Genomic DNA, 9,082 nt, shown 5'->3' with positions numbered 1-9,082 from the left:
TTTTTTTTTTTTTTGCTACATGCCATGGGATTAATCAATGCATGCTGATGAATAGTGGTTTTAATGGAGCAAGGCTAGCAAAGGCTTTCTGGGTTGCAGCAGAAATACCTGTAATATATTAATTATCATTGCCAAATTTCAGGATTTTCATGGATTTTGGACAGTAATTTTAATCTGTAATTTTAAGCATTTTACATTTGAATTATATACAATCTATCTATTTACATTTGAATCATATTCCATCTATCTATCTATCTATCCATCTATCTATCTATCTATCTATCTATCTATCTATCTATCTATCTATCTATCTATCTATCTGTCTGTCTATCTATCTATCTATCTATCTATCTATCTATCTATCTATCTATCTTTCTATCTATCTATCTGTCTGTCTGTCTATTATCATCTTTCTATCTTTTAAAAATCATTAAACATTCAAATGTATGCATTAGCTACATTTTAAAAGATTAGAGTAGGCCTATTATAATAAACTGATACAGATTTTTCGTTATCAAAGTTTATAAAAGCAGAAATCTCACACTCCTTACCTTCTGCATTTTATAATAATTTCCTTTTCCTCCGTCGAGCGATCATGAGAGTAATCGCTCGACAGAGGAAAATATAACCACTGAAAAGACGTTGGAGGAAGGGGCTCTGTGTTTCGTGAGACCATTTTTATTATTTTTATATGCCTTAATTCGTGAATTCGTAATTGGCGCGTTTCACCATCAGTGTGCAATGCGCGTGACGTCTACGTTCGTCAATAAATAAACTGCACGTGTCTTGCGGAAGAACATTGTAGACGGAACTTCTCTCCGTTAATGTCTATGGCGAGTCACGCAGGCACTGGGCTACTCCGCAGCCGAGACGACCCCGGGATAAAATAGTCCGAATATAAACACTTATTATAGGCGTACCGTAGTTATTCAGAATAAGTCAAAAATACGTTTTGGAAAATGGATTCATGATGTAGCCTACTCGTTCATTTTGAACATAAGTTACGGACTGCAGCAGCTGATACACACTAACACACTACACACCCACACTAACAAGGATTTTTTAAACTCTGCTGCTTTGTGCTTCACTGAAACCTGGCTGAGTGAAGCCATACCGGACAACGCAATACATCTGCCGGGCTTCCAGCTGTTCCGAGCGGATCGCATCGCGGAGCTAACGGGGAAAACGAGAGGTGGTGGATTGTGTTTCTACATTAACGAAAGTTGGTGTTCAGATGTAACAACACTGAAGAAGATGTGCTCTCCTAATTTAGAGGCACATTTCATAAACTGTAAACCCTTCTACTCGCCTCGGGAATTTTCCTCTTTCATTCTCGTGAATGTTTACATCCCTCCAGACGCGTGCGCGAGCGCGGCGCTACAACAGCTGGCTGAACAAATATCTGAAACGGAACAAAGGTACCCAGACTCTCTTTTAATCATTCTTGGGGATTTTAACAAAGCAAATCTTTCCCGTGAACTACCAAAATACAGACAGCACGTTACATGTCCCACCAGAGACAGTAATATACTGGACCACTGTTACACCACAATAAGAAATGCATATCACTCCGTCCCACGGGCAGCTTTGGGGCTCTCTGATCACTGTTTGGTTCATCTCATACCGACCTACAGGCAGAAACTGAAATCAGCTAAACCTGGAATAAGGACTGTGAAAAGATGGACTAATGAAGCAGAGCAGAATCTACAGGCCTGCTTTGATTGCACTGATTGGACTGTTTTTGAAGCTGCTACCAATGATCTGGATGAGCTCACAGATACTGTAACATCATATATAAGTTTCTGTGAGGATACATGCATTCCTACCAGGACATTCTTATCATTCACTAATGATAAACCATGGTTTACTGGGAAACTCAAACACCTTCGTCATGCCAAAGAGGATGCTTACAGAAGTGGGGATAAAATCTTGTATAACCAGGCCAGAAACAGATTAACAAAGGAGATCAGAGTTGCTAAAAGGAACTACTCTGATAAACTGAAAAACCAGTTTTCATCCAACGACCCATCATCAGTCTGGAATGGCCTGAGAAACATTACCAACTACAAGTCACCATCCCCTCGATCTGTGGACAATCAACACCTGGCTGACGATTTAAATTCATTTTACTGCCGGTTTGAAAAGCCCTCATTCACACCACACACCCGGTCTGATCTGCACTTCACACATTCAGCATCACCTCCTGTTCTCCAATTATCACTCCCCCCTCCTGCCATCCAACCTGAGCTTAAGGTCTGTGTGGAGGACGTGAGCCGAGTCTTCAAAAAACAGAAGACTAGGAAAGCCTCAGGCCCAGACGGCATCTCATCTGCTTGTTTAAAAGCCTGCGCTGACCAACTGGCCCCGGTCTTCACGCAGATCTTCAACAGATCATTGGAGCAGTGTGAAGTTCCCTGCTGCTTCAAACGCTCCACTATCATTCCTGTCCCCAAAAAACCCAAAATCACTGGACTTAATGACTACAGACCTGTCGCTCTCACGTCTGTGGTCATGAAGTCGTTTGAAAGACTGGTGCTGGCCCACCTGAAGGACATCACTGGACCCCTGCTGGATCCCTTTCAGTTTGCTTACAGAGCAAACAGGTCTGTGGATGATGCAGTCAACATGGGACTGCATTATATCCTGCAACATCTCGACAGACCAGGGACTTATGCAAGGATCCTCTTTGTGGACTTCAGTTCGGCCTTCAATACCATCATGCCTGGTCTTCTCACAGCCAAACTGACCCAGCTCTCCATACCATCCTCGATCTGCCAGTGGATCACCAGCTTCCTGACAGACCGGCAGCAGCGAGTGAGACTGGGGAAACACACATCCAAGACACTCACAATCAGCACTGGTGCTCCCCAAGGGTGCGTTCTCTCCCCACTGCTCTTCTCCCTGTACACTAATGACTGCACTTCTAAAGACCCCACTGTCAAGCTCCTGAAATTTGCAGACGACACCACTGTCATCGGTCTCATCCGAAACGGTGACGAGTCTGCTTACAGACTGGAGGTTGAACAGCTGGCTGCCTGGTGCAGTTATAACAACCTTGAGCTGAACACGCTCAAAACAGTGGAGATGATCGTGGACTTCAGGAGGAACAGCTCAGCACTCCTCCCACTCACCATCATGAACAGCACTGTGGAAGCAGTGGAGTCATTCAGGTTCCTGGGCACTATCATCTCTCAGGACCTGAAGTGGGACAATCACATTGACTCCACTGTGAAAAAGGCCCAGCAGAGACTGTACTTCCTTCGCCAGCTGAGGAAGTTCAACCTGCCACAGGATCTGCTGATTCAGTTCTACTCAGCCGTCATTGAGTCTGTCTTGTGCGCTTCCATCACTGTCTGGTTTGGTTCAGCTACCAAATCAGACATCAGGAGACTACAACGGACAGTCCGGACTGCGGAGAGGATTATTGGTGCCCCCCTGCCAAACCTCCAGGACCTGTACTCTTCCAGAGTGAGGAAGAGAGCAGGTAAAATCATCACAGACTCCACTCACCCTGGACACCACCTGTTTGAACTGTTACCGTCAAGACGGAGACTCAGATCACTGTCCACAAGAACATCTCGGCACAGGAACAGTTTCTTCCCACAGGCCATTTCCCTCCTGAACAGTTAACACTCCTCCCAAGGCATATGCCTGTAAGTGCAATACTCCCACTGTTTAGTGCAATATCCCACAACTCAGGTGATACTTATATGTAGATTTATTTATTTATAATATTCAAAACACTGTAAATAGGTTCATAATCTGTAAATCTGAAAATGTCTATTCTGACTAAACCCAACTGTGATAGTTTTATTCTCATATATTTATATTTTTATTTTTTATTCTTATAATTTGTAGTATTATGTTTAATGTTGTATTTGTATATGTCCACTGGAAGCCTCAGTACCAAAACAAATTCCTTGTGTGTACAAGCACACTTGGCAATAAAGCTCTTTCTGATTCTGATTCTGATTCTGATTCTGATACAACGGCGTTCTGTTGCTCAAGCGTCCACTCGCACAAATGCGACCACATAACATGTTAACTCGCACATTCTCAAAAAATGTTGAACCCTGCCCAAGATCTGTAATTCTCTGCTTTGTATTAAATCTTTTCTTATAATTTAGATCTGTATCTAATAGTTTAGAAGAGAACACTTCATTTCTCTTGACAGGATATACAACATGTAGACACTGTTATCACCAATACTCATGGTAAGGGTTAGTGAACTTCTGCTTCATACTTATCCTGCACAATGTGTGCTAGTGACATGAATGATAACTCAAAACGTGCAGCTTGATGAGGGGATGTCTGATATTACTTTTCTTACTTTTAATTATATATAATCTTTACTTTTCTCTGATCAGACAGATGCATATTGCCCGCTGAACACTTAAATGATGTGGTAAGCAACTCGCACGAACAGGATACACCCTAAATAGTATGTCATTTGTAACTGAGGAGATTGCTAGAGATAAACAAAACACATACAAATAAACAAGACAAGAAACGACAAGGGACAACTGAAACTCTGCTATATATGTAGGCCTACAGGGGAAACTGAACTAGACACAGATGTGCAAATCATTGGTAACCATAGAAACTAACAGGGATATAATCAATATAAAACCAAAACTAAAGAGAGCGGAGGAACTGATGAAAATTATCGAAATAAAAGTCCTCATAACTAGTGATTGGCGAAAAGAGGCTTTTTGAAACATTTAATCTATTAAACCAGTTGCAACACAAAATGATTCATTGTTTCACTGTTTTAAATGAAAGTGTAATCTATTAAAAGAAATGAACTTATCATCTAATACCATTAAAATATGAAGAGTCTGTTTATTATGTGTTATTCAAATTGTTTGGTTAATGGAGAGCTTGGACCAATAAGAGACTAACTAAAACTCTTCCTTTTTATTATACAAATGTGTGTTAAAAATGCAACTTTTGAAAAACCAGACACTATAGCTCATGGGTTCGTATCTGAATGATAAGTTCATGAATCAGATCTGATAACTCATAACTCGCACGATCTGCTTGAAGTTGTCATCAATGAATAACTCCTTAAATTTAGGCCTGTTCTCCACATGAAGCTACCACAAAATTCTATGTTTTTTATGGTACCAATAAAGTTCTTTTTTGACGCTTGATAGCTACAGTCCCTATAATTGTAATTATGGAAACGAGTGACTAGTACAACATTTCTCCGTTTGTGTTTAATGCATGACAGAAAGACAACAGTTCTGAATGGCATAATGCTGTTAAATTTACATTTTGGGGCAGGGACCATTCCTTTATTTCTTTTGTTTTTGAAGGAGTTTTATCTTATTATAATGTACCACACCTTTACACAGTTGTGTTAAAAGCCCCTCGTGCCAAAGGGTGTGAAGGAGTGAATTCTCAGAAATAGTGCATGATAACTGTCTTTTATAGTACAGTCTAACACATTTTAGAATGAGTTATTGTCATTTGTAAATCTAAAATGAATTACAAAAATGCAGGTTTTGGTTGATTAAGTATGGCAACATATTGCCGCATGCTTAGCAACTACATGCCAACTAACTCTCATAGAGTATTAGTAGACTGTCTGCTTAATATCTGCTTTATTTTGATGCTCCTCAAACATACATTCTACAAACTAGAAGTAACTTTGCAACCCCTGGCAAAAATTACCCAGATTTTTCACTTTATAACAAACAAATCACAGATATGACACCAAGGTTTTATTCAATAGCTTAACATACTGGCTTCATGAAACATTCCTTAAACAAGGAATGTCTTATGTCTTTTCCCAGACCATGTAGAGGAGAAAAGTATGGAATCGCTTGATGTTGAGGGAAAAAATGATGGAATCATCAACAAAAAACACATTTAGTACATTGTTGTTCCTTTTCTGCATTGCTTTTATCAGCCTGGATTCTTCGAGGCTTGGATTTACTGATGGAAAACAATATTCCCCATCAAGCTAGGTCCAACTTTCTCAGATAGCGGTTGACGGATCAGCTTTATGGACCAGTATTTTTCCACCTTAAATTTTCAATTAGATGGAGATCCGGACTGTTTGCTGCCATGTCATTCAGTCGATGTGCCTTTCCTGAAGAAAAGCTTGAACACTTTTTGCTCTGTAGCAAGATCCATTATCATGCTGAAAAGTAATTTCATCATCACATAAGGTTCATTAGTCAACTACCTTAATTAGAATATCAAACTAATAATGAACTGCACTTATACAGCATGTGTTGATCTTTGTTAATGTTTTCAACATTTACAAATACATTATTAAAATCTGGTTAACATTAGATAATGCACTGTGAACTAACATGAACAAACAATGAATTACTGTATTTTTATCAAATACTGTAACAAAAGTATTGTTCATTGTTAGTTCTTGTTAGTTAATACATTAACTAATGTTTACTAATTAACCGTATTGTAAACACATATTTTCTATTGATGGAATGAGAAAAGGATCCACATTTCAATGTACACTTCTGTGCATTTACTGCAACCTCATATTATAAAAGAGTTGGGAAATGTGATTTTCTCCAGGCAGTCGTCTTTATATGTTTCATTCGAACAGGATCATCTTCCTGGCTAATGCAGATTTGTGATTCATCACTGAATAACATTTTCATCCAATCATACATTATTGCTTCTCTTTATCCCACTGTAACCTTATTTTCTTTAAGTGTTACTCAGTTTTCATTTGGCTTTTCTATATGTACATCCCATTTCATTCAGCCGGTTCTTACAGTTCTGTTACAAACATTGGCTCCTGTTTCAGTCCATTTTTTTTTAAATTTGTTTTGTTGTGCAATTTCCACTGTATTTTAAGAGATTTCTATCCTGACACTTTCCATCTTCCTTGGTCTGCCTGTATGTTTTCCTTTATAACCTTCCCATTTAGTTTATTTGCACTGAATTTTAGACACAGCTGACTGGGAACAACCAACTTGTTTGGCCACAATCCGTGCTGTAATTCCTTGCTAAAGGAGTTTTATAATCCTTTCCATTGTTTCAACTAACAACTCTTTTGTTGAGGCCATATTTCCTTTCATTCAGACAGGTCAAACAACCCGTTAAGGTGTGTAAGCACTCTCTTTTAACTGTTGACTAATTAGCATTTTTAGACTTGTCCCAATACTTGTTTTTCAATGGAAATTAAAAGATGAGTCCATAATTTTTCCTCAACGTTGAGTAATTCCATACTTTTTACCTCTATGTGCTCTGGAAAAAGACATGCCAATTATAATAAAAAAGAATGAAGTGGATTTGAATGAGGTATGTTTCATGAAGCCAGAATGTTAAGCTATTGAACTAAAATTTTTCTGTCGTATCTCTGTTTTGTTTATTTGCTAAAAAGTAAAACAAATATGGATTAACATCTTCTAAGTGTGATGATTCCATAATTTTTGCCAGGGGTTACATATGCCAATTTATTCTACCAACCCTAACCTTACAGTCTACTAATACTCTAAAGAGAGTTAGAGCTCTCGCTGCCAGCAATGATCCTGAGATTCCCGATAGGGATCACCCATGGCCATATCTCAAGGATATGTTCGAATTCACTGGAGTCAAGGGAGATACTTATCGGCTGAAATGTCTTCTTTGCCCTGCCACGGGTGAATAAAGTATTTCAATATTCAAAACTTCACCCTCAAATTTGAGAAAACATATTGAGGTGAGTTGACGTTAATGTTGTTACTATTGTTAGCCAAGTGATTTCATATTGAAACTTGCCTTGTAAACAGCTAACGTTAGTCAAGTTAGCTAACGCATATTGATAGCGGTGGCAGACTTGGGGTTGTGTGTGATTAAACCGTAAGGTGGATGCAGGAGAGAATCAAGTAAGCTCAGCTGCCAATCGGTCATGGATGATCCAGTCGGGGGTAGACTTGGAAAAGCTGACTTGTCAGGTTTGCCACACTAACGTTAGCTCAGTGTTTCCCAAACTTTTTTCTTTCGTGGCACACTATTTACTATGAAAACATCTCACTGCACACCACCATGACATTAAACAGGTCACAAAATAACAGCAGATAACCATACTCTATATTTGCTACTTTTGAATGCATCTATGTTGCCTGTTGCTATGTAGCCTATGCATTTTTTTATAGAAATAATGACATGAAAACTTGATTTACAGAAATGGTAACCTACAATTTAGCCATTAAAATTATTTATACAAAAAAACGCTAATATGGATTTTTCCTGCACCACACCTGGGCAGCTCTTACATCACACCAGCGTAAGGCAGCGCACCCTTTGAGAAACACACTGCATTGATAACTTGGACCATGTTTCAAGGGTAACTAAACACTAAAACAACTTTTTTTAGTTAATGATCTGTAAGAATGGAGCTTCATAAATGCTGTTCATTGATTCGAGTAAATTTTTTGACATCTGGGTTTAAAGTGTTTAAATTCTACAATATATGGTGTAAAAACGCTGCCCTCTTCAGGTTGAACGTTGGCTACTGCAGTTGAATTTTCCTATTGGACGTTGTGTACCCTCTGACATCAGAGGGTACCAGCTAACCACGCCCTTGCCTACAGAGAGTTGCGTCTCAGGTGCACGCCCCCCTCTGCTGGCCTCTGCCTACTTTTACAGCATTTTTGAAATATTGCCAGTGGGTGGAGTCAGGCTCTGACCAGGGGTTTAGTTACCCTTTCAATAAAGTTGGCAAGCCACATGTAGGCTATATGGTTGTTATTAACAGTTTTATAACTAGGGAAATGCACATTTATTAATTCCTTGTATCTTTCTGGCAGAGAAAGCATCCGGATCAGTTAGAGAGTTACTCTAAATTGACTCAGAGTCATAACAGCTCACAGAAGAGAAAGTGTCACGAAAATCCTCAAGCCGGTACTAGCAAACAGCTCAAGTTGGATATGCTAGCAAGCGAGTGTCACAAGTGAGCATAAACAAAGCAGTGATTAAGTTTGTTGTTGAAGGCCTTCAACCATTCAGTGTGGTGGACCTACAAGCATTCAAAGACCTGATCCAGGACCTCCAACCCAAAGCCACCATCATGTCACGCTCCACTCTACGATCAAGTATAGCCGAAGCTACAAAATCT

This window comes from Siphateles boraxobius, unplaced genomic scaffold (genome assembly GCF_051911475.1).
Source record: "Siphateles boraxobius isolate OS27281-9 unplaced genomic scaffold, OSU_SipBor_1 2, whole genome shotgun sequence".
Classification (NCBI taxonomy): domain Eukaryota; kingdom Metazoa; phylum Chordata; class Actinopteri; order Cypriniformes; family Leuciscidae; genus Siphateles; species Siphateles boraxobius.
The sequence above is the reverse complement of the archived record's forward strand: the minus strand, read 5'-3'. Positions refer to the sequence as shown.